The sequence below is a fragment of the Peromyscus leucopus genome, chromosome 15, assembly GCF_004664715.2.
Source record: "Peromyscus leucopus breed LL Stock chromosome 15, UCI_PerLeu_2.1, whole genome shotgun sequence".
In the NCBI taxonomy this organism is placed as follows: Eukaryota; Metazoa; Chordata; class Mammalia; order Rodentia; family Cricetidae; genus Peromyscus; species Peromyscus leucopus.
In genome coordinates this window covers 49,584,277-49,597,852 of record NC_051076.1, presented here as the reverse complement: position 1 = coordinate 49,597,852, position 13,576 = coordinate 49,584,277, and the positions used below count along the sequence as shown (strand labels likewise).

Below are 13,576 nucleotides of genomic sequence, written 5' to 3'. Positions count from 1 at the left end.
TGAGTGTGTGTGTGTGTGTGTGTGTGTGTGTGTGTGTGTACGTACGTACATGTGAGTGTAGATGCCAGCAGAGGCCCAAGCAGAGTGTCAGGTTCCCTGGAGCTGGGGTGATGGTTCTGATCTCTGAAGGAGCAGTAAGGCTCATAACAAATCCTTTCTGCAGCCCCACAAATCAGTTCTTGGTATTTATAATTGTTGGAATGCTAAATTCCAGGCATTTATCTGGTTTTCTATCCAATTTGTTCTTACAAAAATGATCAAAACAGGATTGAAAAACTATGGCTTCATTTCTTAAAATCAATATAAGTAATTTTTTAAAATTTCACATTATATAACACGTGTGCCTCCTTATGTGTCGTTGGTCAGGAAGACCTCAGAGGCTCCACCAAACATTTAAGCCATGGCCATTGCTCTCGGTTGTCCACCAGAATTTGATGATAAGACCCTAAGACAGAAGATGCTACACACTTTGTTACATGACATAGATAAATCAGCTAGAACTATGATGGAAGTTTTTCCACTGCAGGCTAGTGTTCCTGGTATCAGAGAATGCCATGCAGGTTGCGGGGCAGGGGGGGAAGACTATCAATGGTCATAGCCAACTCTAAACCCTAGGAGCTATGAGAGTTTAGAGTTGGCTAAGACCAAACTCTAGTCAGGTAAAATGTACCTTCACGTATAATAGTGCCATGACTATTATGAGGATAGTCAACTTCTTTCTAATTGCTCCAAAGGAGGGAACCCATACCTGGTACTGCAAACCTGATCAAAAGTCTGTGACTGGTGGGACCATAGGTCCTAGGGGGAATCCACTCTCATTGTTTTTCTAAATGCTGATATTAGACTGCTGTAGTGGGTAGCCATTCCAGCTTTGATCTGGAAGTTCCAACCCCCACTGAGGCTTTCAAGACGGGGCCAAGAGAGGACCCTGAAGACCCGAGATCCAGATGCACTGGCTCTCTTGGTTCCTGGACCCTGGACACTGGAGGTAGACCGAGCGGAGTTCTCCAGAAAACACCGCAGGACTGCGCTACACCTTTCCCAGACCCTGTAAACTATCCCTTCACTTGTAAGTTACCCCACAAAATAACCCTCCCTTTTAACTAGGTGGAGTGGCGTTAATAATTTCACCAATAGACTGCCTTGTGAATACCCATATTTATGTCCATAGATCATCAGCACTGCACTCAGCCTTCATTAGAGAAGCTCCTCCTTCTTCCACTTATGGTGGTTAATGCAGAGATCATCACTTGTCAAGGTGCAAAGTATAAGTGATAGAAGAATGCCAAGGCCCAAAGGGGACATTTATGTCCCCCTTTAAGGCACAGGGAGTTTCACAGAAGAAAGGGTAGAAAGAATGCACAGGCCAGAGAATGGGGAGATGTACCATTGTACTCATAGGCTCAGTACAGATGTAGTTACCTGTTACAAGGCTTGCACAGATTGGGCCCTTCAACATATCATCATGGACCAAAAAGGAGCTTATGAGGCCCCAGTGCTAGAGTCCATTGGATGTTATTGTTTGCTTGGGGGTGCTATATAATTTTCTTTGATGATAGAACCAACTAATAAGTTGTCCATACTCCAGTAAATAACCTCCCACTCATGGTCATGCAACTAACTCCAATACACTCAGTGGGTGACCACACAAAGAATACACATGGGAGTAGGAGGTGATGTGTTAGGAAGTAGAAGGATTTCAGTGAGAGAGAGAAAAGCAGAGTAAGAGAGGGGAAGGGGGCATGAAAATGACCAAAATTCACTATATATATGTATAAAACTGTCAAAGAATGAAATAAGAAAATAATGATGACATGCTCCTTTTTGAAACTGAAAATTAAGATAGGCTAGGGCCATTCTGTGCTGTACTATATAACACCATAGCATTAATCAGTTGCATACTAGCAGTTTCCAGCATTATTGATCACAATTCCATTTTTGACTGGTGGTACCAATGCCAGAAGTTCTGATAAAGCAATAAATAAGGGAAGAAGGGTTGTCGAGATTGCCAGCAGGTAAAGGCACTTGATACCATTTCTGATAACCCTTGTTCAATCTCTGGGACCCATATGATGAAAAAATAGTCTCCTGCAAGTTGCCTTTTGACCTTCACATGTGAACTCATGTCGGGTACTATTAACTGGGTACCAAACCTGTATCTGTCTAGGTCATAGGCACTGGAGGAGAACATAATACTTTTATTCTGCTAAATAGGCACAGCAATAAACTTTCCTGCAAGTTATTATAAATATACCCATATATTAGTGCATCCCTTAATGTTCATCAAAGCTTATTTTTTGCAGTTAATGTTGATTAAATAGAGACTCACATCTGCCAACACTTAGAATAAAATACTGTGCAGTATTTAGCTCTAAATGGGACATTCATATCATGCCATCTCCATGTAAGGTGCAGGGATGATTGAGGAAGAGGGGAGAGAAAGATTGTAATAGCTAGAGGTAGTGGACAACAGCAGCAAAATAGTATTAGCCAGATATGATGGGGCTGCTGCTTAAATGAATTCATAGTGACTGAGACCGTATGCAGAAGACATGCACAAGATCAAGCCAACCCAAGTGACAGCTTGAATAGAGGAGGGGCTTATGAAGTCCCACCCCTAGCTGAGGAGCTACTGGCAATTGATGGCTGCTTGGGGAAGAAGAGTATGTTTTCTTAAAAGATGCAGGCCCTGAGAGACTGACTACCCATACTCTGGTAGAATGTCTTTCACCCATACACAGACAGTTTACACTCAGTGAATTCATTGGGCTTGAAAAAAAAACACCTGAAACTGTGAGGGAAAATTGTTGGTGGGATAAGGGAGGAATTATAGGGAAGCATTCCTTTAATAATTTACTTCAGAAATAATGATAGTTATGTTTTTAGTGTTTTGTGCTTGCTGTACGGTTTTATATTTTCAGTAGCACTGGACACGGGTTCCAGTGTCTCTCTAACTAGTACTTGTTATCTTTTGTTTGGTTAGTGAGAGCCATCTTAACATGTATGAGGTGATATCTCACTGTGTATTTACACTCCTCTTATGATTATTGATGCTAAGCATCTTGTCATTTACCTGCTGGCCGTTTATCTTCTTGGGACAAACACATAGGGCTATATTTACTTGCTCCTGCATACTAATTAGTCAAAACTCTGTGATAAGTGACAGTGCTTTTTTAAATTATAATTTGAAGAGAATGTCATTCTGGGTGTTTCTTTCTGCAGGCCAAATTCAGAGCACAAGACATTGCCGTACAGCCTAAGATTACTGTGCCACTGGCCAGGGCTCTGTTTGCAGGGAGAGCCTGAGGATGCTTACCAGCCGGCATTGTCCTTGGCATCAGCCTTTGCAATTAAGCACAACTCTCTCCTCTCAAAAACGATTTACGATTCTGTCATTCATAAATTATTCCAAGTCCTTGCTGCATTTATTTTTATTTTCTGCTCCATTCTCTTGGGTTAGTATCTTCAACAAGCTTATTTCAACCATATGGAGGAGATTTTCCCACTACTTGCTGTACTTCCTGGGTATCAATGAATGCCCACATCGTCATATTCTGAGGCTTCAAAGGTTGCCTTTGATGGACCCATCAATTAACTTCAAAGTATGCTTTGCTGTTTGTGCAGCCAGGATAAGGATGGATTTTGCCATTAGATGTGTCTGTTCAATCCTCAAGTTCCTTCTATTTTGTTTTTCTGGGCCCTCTCTTCTACAGAGTTTTTGCTTGTATCTTCTGGAAATATGGCAACTAGCAATACAAGAGCAAAGTTTTGGGATGAACTGAAAAAAATGAGTGTCGCCACTCAGTCTGGTCCACAATATCAGGGAAACCCATGGTCATCACACTGTGGTTCCTGTCCTGAGTCTTAGCTCAGAGGTCACAACTCTTTCTTGACCATGACATTTGGAAATGAGAAACTCAATCAAACTCCAGGTCTAATGCTCCCCAACTACACAACCTTGAATAACTTATGCAACCCCTTTGTGTTTCTATTTGTTCATTTTTAACATAAGGATAAAAACCACTCTCAGAATGATTGTGAGAGGAAAAAAAATTCTGGAGTTATCGATTCAATCTTTCCTAAACTGAAAACAGTTTATGGTAGTTATATGCGGATTATTTCCAATTGCAGCATCCAATCTCTCCTATTTCTAAATTTTCACAGTTTGTTTTAGTAGGAAAGAAGAGGAATGCTTTTAGCAATTGTTCTATACACACCCTGTTTATGCCTTTCTAAATTCCAAATGAGAAAGTTCTCAGTTAAGCATGCTTTCTTCTTTTATCCTCCATTTATTTAATACAAATAAATGGCAAATAAACAAGTTTATAGGAGTAACTTAACTAGAAATCGATCTATATAGTTGTACAGCAAAGTCAGGCTAATGGTTTAGGTCTGTGATCCCAGATGCATGAGAGTCAAGAGGGTCACAAATTGAATGGCCGGAGGATCATAACGTTCAAGGTCTAACTGAGCTACGGAGTGAGTTCAAGGCCAATCTGGGAAACTTAGTGAGACCCTCTTTCAAAATAAATAAAGACTAAAAAGAGACCATAGGATATATTTTAGTGGACGAGTGTTTGCTTAGCAGGCTTGGGGGCCTTAGGTTAGATACCACAAACTGCATGCAATGGTGCACACTAGGCAGATGTGTGGCTTGGTACCAAATGTTCCCAGATGCTAAGCCCAGATATCAGAGCAGATGCTTCACCCTTTGTCCCACTGTCCTCGTGGATGGATATCATAATATCTCTCATAAAGTTGCTGCAAATATTTCTTACAGTAATGAAATGCACGTTTCCTGCATCTCTTTTGTCTCTTCACCTTTCTAGTATAACATCAAGCTGGATTTAGCTTTATTTTTTTTCCTGCTTTCTAGGATCTTAAGATTAAGAAATGAGCTTTCTCCTCCAGCCAAGCAAGATGCCCAGAGGAAATAAAGCCCAGGGGAAGAAGGTGGCCCTATTCCCGCTGTTATGAAGAAGCCAGAGCACAAAATGCTGGTGAGTCCTCTGTTTGACAAAAGGCCTAACAACTTCAGTATTGGAGAGGACATCCAGCCTGAAAGAGACCCCACTCACTCATCAAATGGCCCTGTGACATCAGCCAACAATTGTCAAAGGCCATCCTCCATAAGCTGTTTAAGGTAACCCCTTCTGTTAACTAGTTCCTCCGGGCCCTGGACTGGCAAACCACTACCCAGCTGCTAAAGCTTGCCAACAAGTACAGGCCAGAGCCAAAGCTGGAGAAAAAGCAAAGGCTGCTGGTCTGTGCTGAGAAAAAAAGCTGGTGGCAAAGGGACGTCCCCACTAAGAGACCACCTGTCCTTTGAGCAGAGGTCAATACAACCACCGCCTTGGTGGAGAACAAGAAGGCTCATGGTGGTGACCAGCCACAGTGTAGACCCCACTGAGCTGTGGTGTCTGTCCTTCCTGCCCTGTGTCGAAAGATGGGGGTCTCTGACTGCATCATCAAGGGAAAGGCCAGGCTGGGGTGTCTGCTCCACAGGAAGACATGCACAGCTGTTGCCTCCACACAGGTTAACCCAGAAGACAAAGGTGCTCTGGCTAAGCTGGTGAGAGCCATCAGTACCAGTAATGACAGATATCATCAGATCCACTGTCATTGGGGAGACAACATTCTGGGTCCTAAGTCTGTGGCTTGCATTGCCAAGCTGGAAAAGGCAAAGGCCAAAGAACTTGTCACTAACGTGGGTTAAATGTACACTGCTAAGTTTTCTGTACATAAATAGAATTTAAAAATTGCCCTCCAAAAAACATAAATCATAATAGTTGATAATTTTCAGGGCATCTACCTTCAAGATGTTTTGACATCTTTTGAATGACTACATTTTCATGGATATTGATTGGCCTTTAGGCTTTTTTATTCTTTAAAATTAGTTTCATCTGTAGAGGCAATTCAGTGTTCTAGGCTACTGGGGAGAATCTTACTGGTGACCTGCCTGGAAGGTGGAGAAATGATTTACTGTGTCAGCATAAGGAAGGCAAGAGTATCGAATAGTGGGTTGGGAGGCCTGATACTTTAAAGATGTGTGTGTGTGTGTGCGTGCACACACACATATGCTCACTTGTGTGGGGGTGCTGATGGAGGCCACAAAGAAGTATCAGCTGCCCTGGAGCTATAGCTGCACTTCGAGCCACCCAATGTAGGTGATGGGGCTGATCTGTCCTCTAGAAGAGGAACAAGTGTTTTTAGCCACTGTGCCATCTCTGAGCCCCGAGACTCGATATTTTATAACTTAATTCAGGTACTCCCTTTCTCTACCTAGATTCTTGTTTATATATATATATATATATATAAAGAGTCGGATTGGATGGTGGCTAAAATCCCTTGACACTCTTTAATATATTGTTTCACAATAATAACTCAAAACTTGGGAGAAGCAGCTTCCTGGCAGATATCAGGCACATATCATACAGTGGACTGAGCCATATGAAATGCTCATGTAATGTATTTACTATGTCAATACTTTGGTGATAGGCATTTCAATAATGATTGAATGAGCATTAATTTAATCTTCCAACAGGTACTCTCATAATTTACAATGGAAATCTTTCTTACAGCTTTATTTTAACAAATGATTTAAGAAAGGAAGGAAGAAATAAAGAGAAAGAAAGAAAAAGAAAATATTTAAAGAAACTTTCCCAATGGCCTCTTCTACCACTCCTGCCTGAAAATGATAGATTGAAGAGCAATGCAGACCTCCTGTGTGCATATGAAGCAGCTCAGTCTCGTTTTTCTCTGAATAAAGGTGCCTTTGGAGTTCTAAATGGGACAGAGCTGATGGGTTTCGATTCCAAAGAAACCAGCACAACGAATCAGTGTACTCAAAAATACATTCTTAAGGAGATTCCTCATTCTCGAAGTTTTCCTCACTATCACATGATCCAATGTGTTAATAACCTGAAATTCACAAATGCATCTTTCCCAATCATCCCTTTTCCTTAAGTGTCAGGCCATTTGGGCCAGCTATTTGGCCTGACAATCTATACCTTCCCTCAAGTTTAAGTTGAGTAAAAAAATCTGTTCTCACTCATCCCCTTCATTCTGCTATCATAAGTAACACACAATGCAACATTAACAGATTTTTGAGGTGCAAACACACTGATTGTGCTGAATTGGTTTATGGTTGGTGCTTATGAACCTGCCAAGTCTATGCAGCTCTTCCAGTCAGTGCACGATATTCTCAACAAGACTCCTGGCATTGTTACTCAGATTCTATTTGAGGTTTCTAGGGTGGGAGTTCACGTTGGTGCAAATCATTTGGAACATTGCTGCAGAGCTCTAATGTTGGCTTGTTTTTGCTTATGCTGACTTGAAATCTTCCTATAAGTGATGTCCTGTGTCTTATTTCTTCTCTCTGTTTTGATGTGCAGCAAGCTTACTATTCACACTTCAATGGTAACCACTGGAAGCTGTGAAGTGGTGTTTGTAATAAGCTTTCTTGTAGTGCTATCTGTAGATTGCCAACCCCCAAATAACAACACAGAGATTGATTATTAAATAGGAAAGCTTCGCCTTACCTTAGGCTTGAGCCACTGGCCCTTATAACTTAAATTAACCTGATTCTATTAATCTACATTTTACCATGTGGCTTTTTACCTTTCTTGCATTCTGTACATCTGACTCCCTCTGTGTCTCATTGGTGTCTCTTCTTCCCAGAGTCCTTCTGTCCCCCTAAGTCCGCCTAACCTTTTCCTGACCAGCTATTGGCCAATCAGGTCTTTATTAAACCAATCAGAAGGCACCTTAGGAAAAACACATTTTCACAGTGTAAACAAGTATTCCACAACAGGTGTTTGCATTTCCCTTCTGCTGTGCTTTCTGGAGAAACTATTCCTTTATCTTCCTACTATTTCTAAGATGCCCTTTGCTCAGCTCTGGACATCCCTGATGCTTTCCTTTGAATGTGATGTCCCAAAAGAAAAACCTGTACCTCAGAAGTGACCTGAGAGCATAGAGAGCAGAAGAATTAAGATGACCTACTTAAAATTGCAGTTTCTCCTTCTGGTGATAATAAAATGGTCTTCTATTATACCAACTTTTGGGTACTCATGACTAAAATGTGGATAGAATGACAGATCAACCCAAGAGGACTGTTGAGTAATGGAAGCATGTATGGCGCTGTAGGGAACCTGAACTCAGGACAGAGGACACTGGTAATTTTAATTTTTCAGCTTGCTTTCTGAATACGGTCTTCAGTTCACTAAAACTGAAGACAATTTTGCAGTCTTAAAGAACAAGAGTTAAAAGGGTTATGACAGAAACTGGAAATTGAAGAAAATTCTGGAAAAAAAGCTATGGAAGTGGAATCGAATTCTGAAAATGATTCCTTCCTCTCAAATTGCTGGCTAGACTCTGAAAAGTGCACATGTGAACAGACTACAAGCTGTCCTGCTGAGGGAGAGGTGAGCGGGGATTGGCATGTGTACCCCACAGATAGCACCACCCCAGTAAATGGGAATTCGAATTATCTAGTTGACTGCTTGCTGAATCAAAACATTATTTTTGGAAAGGATATAAGAAAATTCTTAGTCTCTTACACCATGAGTTAGAATACTCAGGAAATAATCCAAAATTACAAGGAGAGAAACAGGACAACTATTTTCATGTGTAGGAGGACATTTAACCAAGTTCACCATGACTTAGGTGCAGGAATTAGCAAAGATTTGAGGCAGCTATTTTAATATGCAGCTACAGGATAATACAACTAAAGAATAAGCAAGCACAAGCCAACAAAATTCCCACCCTGGTGACATTGTTAAGTCTCTAAGAATAGCTCCTCACTTGCATTATTAAAGGTTTCACATGTTCTCACTTGCTACAGCATCATGGCAAGCTTCATCCAAGAAAAAGCACTTATCCACATTAAACATCAAACTATCAAGGAAAGAAAGTGATATTCCTTCTCAAGGTCCTTGGGTTATTTTAAAGTGATAATTCTCTTACCATTGTGTCAAATGTGTTAGATAGTCCTTGACCTAGAGAAATTTAATATTGAATGCTGTTTTGGGAGTATATACTTAGATGATCCCATCATAGTCACTAAAAAGAAGTACAAATAACAAAGAATACAATAACTTTTGCTGGGGCAGGGACCTAGAGGATTTCCCTTAGAGCTCAGATTTCAGGAAAGGTAGGAGTTTTCCAGAAAAAGAAAGAGAAGGAACTAGGAATGGAGAGAGAGAGAGAGAGAGAGAGAGAGAGAGAGAGAGAGAGAGAGAGAGAGAGAGAGAGACAGACTCAAATGCCAGGAAGCTGGAGATGAGAAGCAGCTTTGTCTAGCTGCAATGTGGAGTTGTATTGTAAGGTAGCTAAGAACTGAGGCTGGAGAGGGAGGCAGCTGGGTAATAATCTATGAAGAGTTCCCACCAAAATCAATTATGGAAGCCAAATTCATGCCCTTTGTGCTGTGAGAATATCCAAAATGAAAATACAAAAGTAGGCTAGATTAGAGAGATGAAACTCAAGTTCCCCAGCAAAAGGTCCAAACTGAGACATTTATATGACTCATTGTACATAGACTCACTCCACGGCAGGAGTGAAAGGAACCCTTATAAGTAGTGTTCACCAATAACAATTATCAACCACAGGAAGAAAAATTCTGTTGTGTGTAAAGTTCAGAAGAAACAAAATTAAGCAGATGAGCACTTCAAGAGCTTAAAATGTTAGAAGAGCCTTTAGGGGACGGATAAACAGGTTTATAATTACTTTAAAGTAAAGTAAAAAGTAGTAATACAGCAAAAAACTTACAATCCTGACAAAAGAAAAGATTGGTTTGTAAGAAAATAAAATGTTTAGAAATCGCAAAGCTAACTGAAATGTAAAAAAACCACCAGTGATTTCTTTACAAATGGGTTATCAGTGCACAGAGAAAAATATGCAGACTATATCTCAGAATGAAGAGGCCAGTGGTGAGCGAGGGCGTGGCAGATAAACTCTTGAGGTGGACCCCATGCTGTGCCTCCTCGTATACCTTCTTTGGTCCATTCCTTCTCTGTGTAGATGAGAGCTGTCAGGCTTCTAACCCACAGAACATACTAAAGGTCACAGGATGAGATGCTAAGCATTGGACCTAGGTGACAAGGGTTTACTGCTTTTAGTTTAAGGAAATAACATTGCAGAGCAACAGACAAATACCACAAATGGCTTGTACACAGGTATCCATGGAACCACAAAATTCAATATATCTACAATATGAATCTCAAGTTTATATTTTGAGTCCAGATTGAACCAAGTTTGAGATAGTAGCACATACAAATTATATTATAGTTGTCCTTCAAAGCTTTATAGTCATTCACTTATTCAGTGGATCAATCTTTCAAATAGCTTTCACCATGTTGAACTTTCACCCTACAGAACTGCACTTTGTCGCCAACAATCATTAGGTCAGACGGCTGGCTTCAGACTTTGTTCTTGGAGACCTGTGTTTGCATTTGGTACTACGCTTGGTATCGATTTAAAAATCTCCTTTCACTGGTCCATGTTACTAGGGTAGCCTCTTCACTGTCCTTTAATCCATTTCTATGTAGAAGTTCAAGTGATCTTTGAGAGTGTAAGTATAATTGTTACTTTTCGGACTGAAGCATTTCAAAGACTCCCTAATGTTCTTAGGATGAAAAGCCATCATCTTGCCATGACTTGTAAGCTTTCTCCCACTTGGTTCTGCAGCTTAGTCTTCCCATGCTCTCCCTCTGCTTTCCAGCCACACTGTCCAACCTTTACAGTTTTTCCTGCCTAGAATATTGTCTGCCCATCTTTCCTTTCCAACCAGGTTCCTACTTACCTTCAAATCTCATAGTAGTATTTAGCAAGCTGGTCTTCTCGACATTCTGCGGCCAGCTTTAATTTTGAACAAAAATTCCTTGCTGCACAGGCTCCAAAGTGGACACCTACTTCCATCACAACACTGGCTGAAGAATTGCCCCTCTTGATTTATCTGCCTTCCCTACCTTCCATTCCTTTTGGCTTTATGTTGGCAAGCATCATGTCTAATTCATGGTTGTTTACCCAGGAACTGCCAAGGCATGTCATGTCATAAGTATTCATTAAATCATTTGTTGAGTAAGTAAAAAAGGTTGTGAAGAGCAATAAAGCCATATGTATTGGAATTGACATTAGCAGTTGAAATAGAATTCTTCTCTAAATTATTAAATTCAAATTGTATGTAGCACCACTTCCAGAAAAATCTTTAATTTTGAAGTATTGAGATAAATAACTTGTATGTCAGGGATCTTTTAATGAAAAAAATTTGAATGAGAGAGACTTTTATTAATGTATTATTGAAAAAAGAGTAATTGGGAAAAATGATATACTTAAAAATGGCTTCTCATGATCCCGACCCAGATTTCTGAACCAATACTACCTGAATTTACTTTTCTCTTTACAATCAAAACATTGCATTTCTCTAAAGCCCCATTTTCTCTACTTCTCTTTTCTTTATCGGAGAGAGGGTGGTTAAATCCACTCCCCATTTACACACTCACAAAGGAGGAAGACCATCAACACCCATCACAATACGGTGGGGTACATGTTAAAGATGAAACACCAGCAAAATGAAATGACTTTTTATTCAGTCTGTCATAGAAATCTGATCTACAAGAAGATGTGTGAATAACTTAGTGAGTGAACTTCTGTCCCTTAGGTGAGATGATCCTTTCTCATGACTAGTTCAAACTAAGACCAGCTTATATAAGACAACAGTAAGAACCAGTGAGGTTGTAGTAGAAGCAATGTAAGTCAAGAGTAAGAACCAGTGAGGTTGTGGTAGAATCACTTGCCTGACAAGGAGAGTCCATGGAATCTGGCCCTCGCTGTCATGGTGTTTACTTGCAATGGTATATATGGGGAAAGAGTAATGAAGAGATGAGTACTCATATGTGTTTCTGGTGTGTGTGTGTGTGTGTGTGTGTGTGTGTGTGTCTGTCTGTCTGTCTGTCTGTATGTCTATGTGGGTATGCCTGCTTGTGGATCTTTCACTGTGTAACCCACAGTCCAAGCAAATAAAGACATGTACCACCAGAGAATGACAAACAGAACATGCAGAAGAAAAGACTTTATTTTTCTGTGAAAATGTGTAAAATCCTTAGTCACATAAACATACTTGAACTATAGAGAAATAAGGATAATAGAGAGAGTATTTAGCAAAAAGCTATCAAATGATAAGACAGTTGAAAAATCAAGGAGCAATTGACAATTACAGTGATAACAGAAGAATTAGAACTGTACAGAGAAAGACATTATGGATAAACACTCCTTAAATATATTCTGTAAGGAACAGATCACATCCAGAATGGTCTGTAAGTACACAGTTGAAGATATGTGTAGAAGAGAGTGAGCATGAAACTCTACATATGGTCCTTGACTAGAATCTACTCAATACTTATTACAATACTTAGGAATGCAGCCGGGCGGTGGTGGCGCATGCCTTTAATCCCAGCACTCGGGAGGCAGAGGCAGGCGATCTCTGTGAGTTCGAGGCCAGCCTGGTCTCCAAAGTGAGTTCCAGGAAAGGCGCAAAGCTACACAGAGAAACCCTGTCTCAAAAAATAAAATAAAACAAAACAAACAAACAAAAAAACAATACTTAGGAATGCAAATACTTTTGGAAAAGTTTCCCTAAGTTCCTGGCCACAAAGTCCTACTTTGCACGAGGCTATTTGAAGCTGTGGTGTGGACACAAAGACTTACATGTGAGGAGAACAATGAGAAGGAACACAAGGGCTCAACGTCACTACAAGTTTGAAATGATTGCCGCAGGGTGAGGGCTGCTACATACAATTTATAACTAGTATGGAATAGCAAAAGAATGCAGTTTATTTATGTTCATAGTACATTATCTTGTCCTTTGTCTGACCGGTGTATTTAGATTCACTTTGGTATTTCCACAGCAAAAGAACTTCCATAAAGCCATCATGACTTAGTGAGCATTGACAGCATGCAAAGGAAGTTACCCTCATGCTTTCAAACCAGGGCAGCTCCGGAAGACATAGACACATTGACAGAAGGGCATCTTGTGGGCCACAGCTGTTTCAGTGGTGTCATGAGTTTATTCAGCAGGTCAAAATGTTTCCCCCTCAATGAACACTAATAACATCTCCTTTGGAAATATACCCTACCCAAAGATATTAAGCATGAATAATCGGCCAGGGAAAACTTGATGGAAAAGTCAAACCTCCCACAAATGTATCAGTAGCTAACAGAGAGTTTTCAACTGCAATGGAAAAAAGGGGAAACTTTAAATGAAAGACATAGAGAAAAGGCTATCTGCTATTTTCTGATGGAAAGAATGGCCCTTGAAATCAGAAATGATGCTCGAGAGGGATAATGTGAGCACTGACCCTAGGTCATCTTTCTCCTACATTATTGGAAATAAACTCCCCTCTTCTTCATGAAGAAAAGAACTGCCCACAGTTCATTAGAATATCTTTTCATAAAGACACACATGACTATAAAAATGTTCATGGATATTATCAAATTTTCATGTTACCTATAAGTGATGAGAATGAAGAGCACACACCAAATTAGAAAGAGGTAAACTGTAAACAGGAAAAGAAGG

At 40.3% G+C, this 13,576-nt stretch overlaps 1 protein-coding gene and 1 pseudogene across 1 annotated transcript in view; one reads left to right on the top strand and one right to left on the bottom strand.

Annotated features, from left to right (window-relative positions):
• Crb1 (crumbs cell polarity complex component 1) overlaps window positions 1–13,576 on the bottom strand; it is a 192,690-nt gene that overhangs the window by 21,164 nt on the left and 157,950 nt on the right. The window lies entirely within an intron of this gene.
• Window positions 4,915–5,716, top strand: LOC114707198 (annotated as a pseudogene).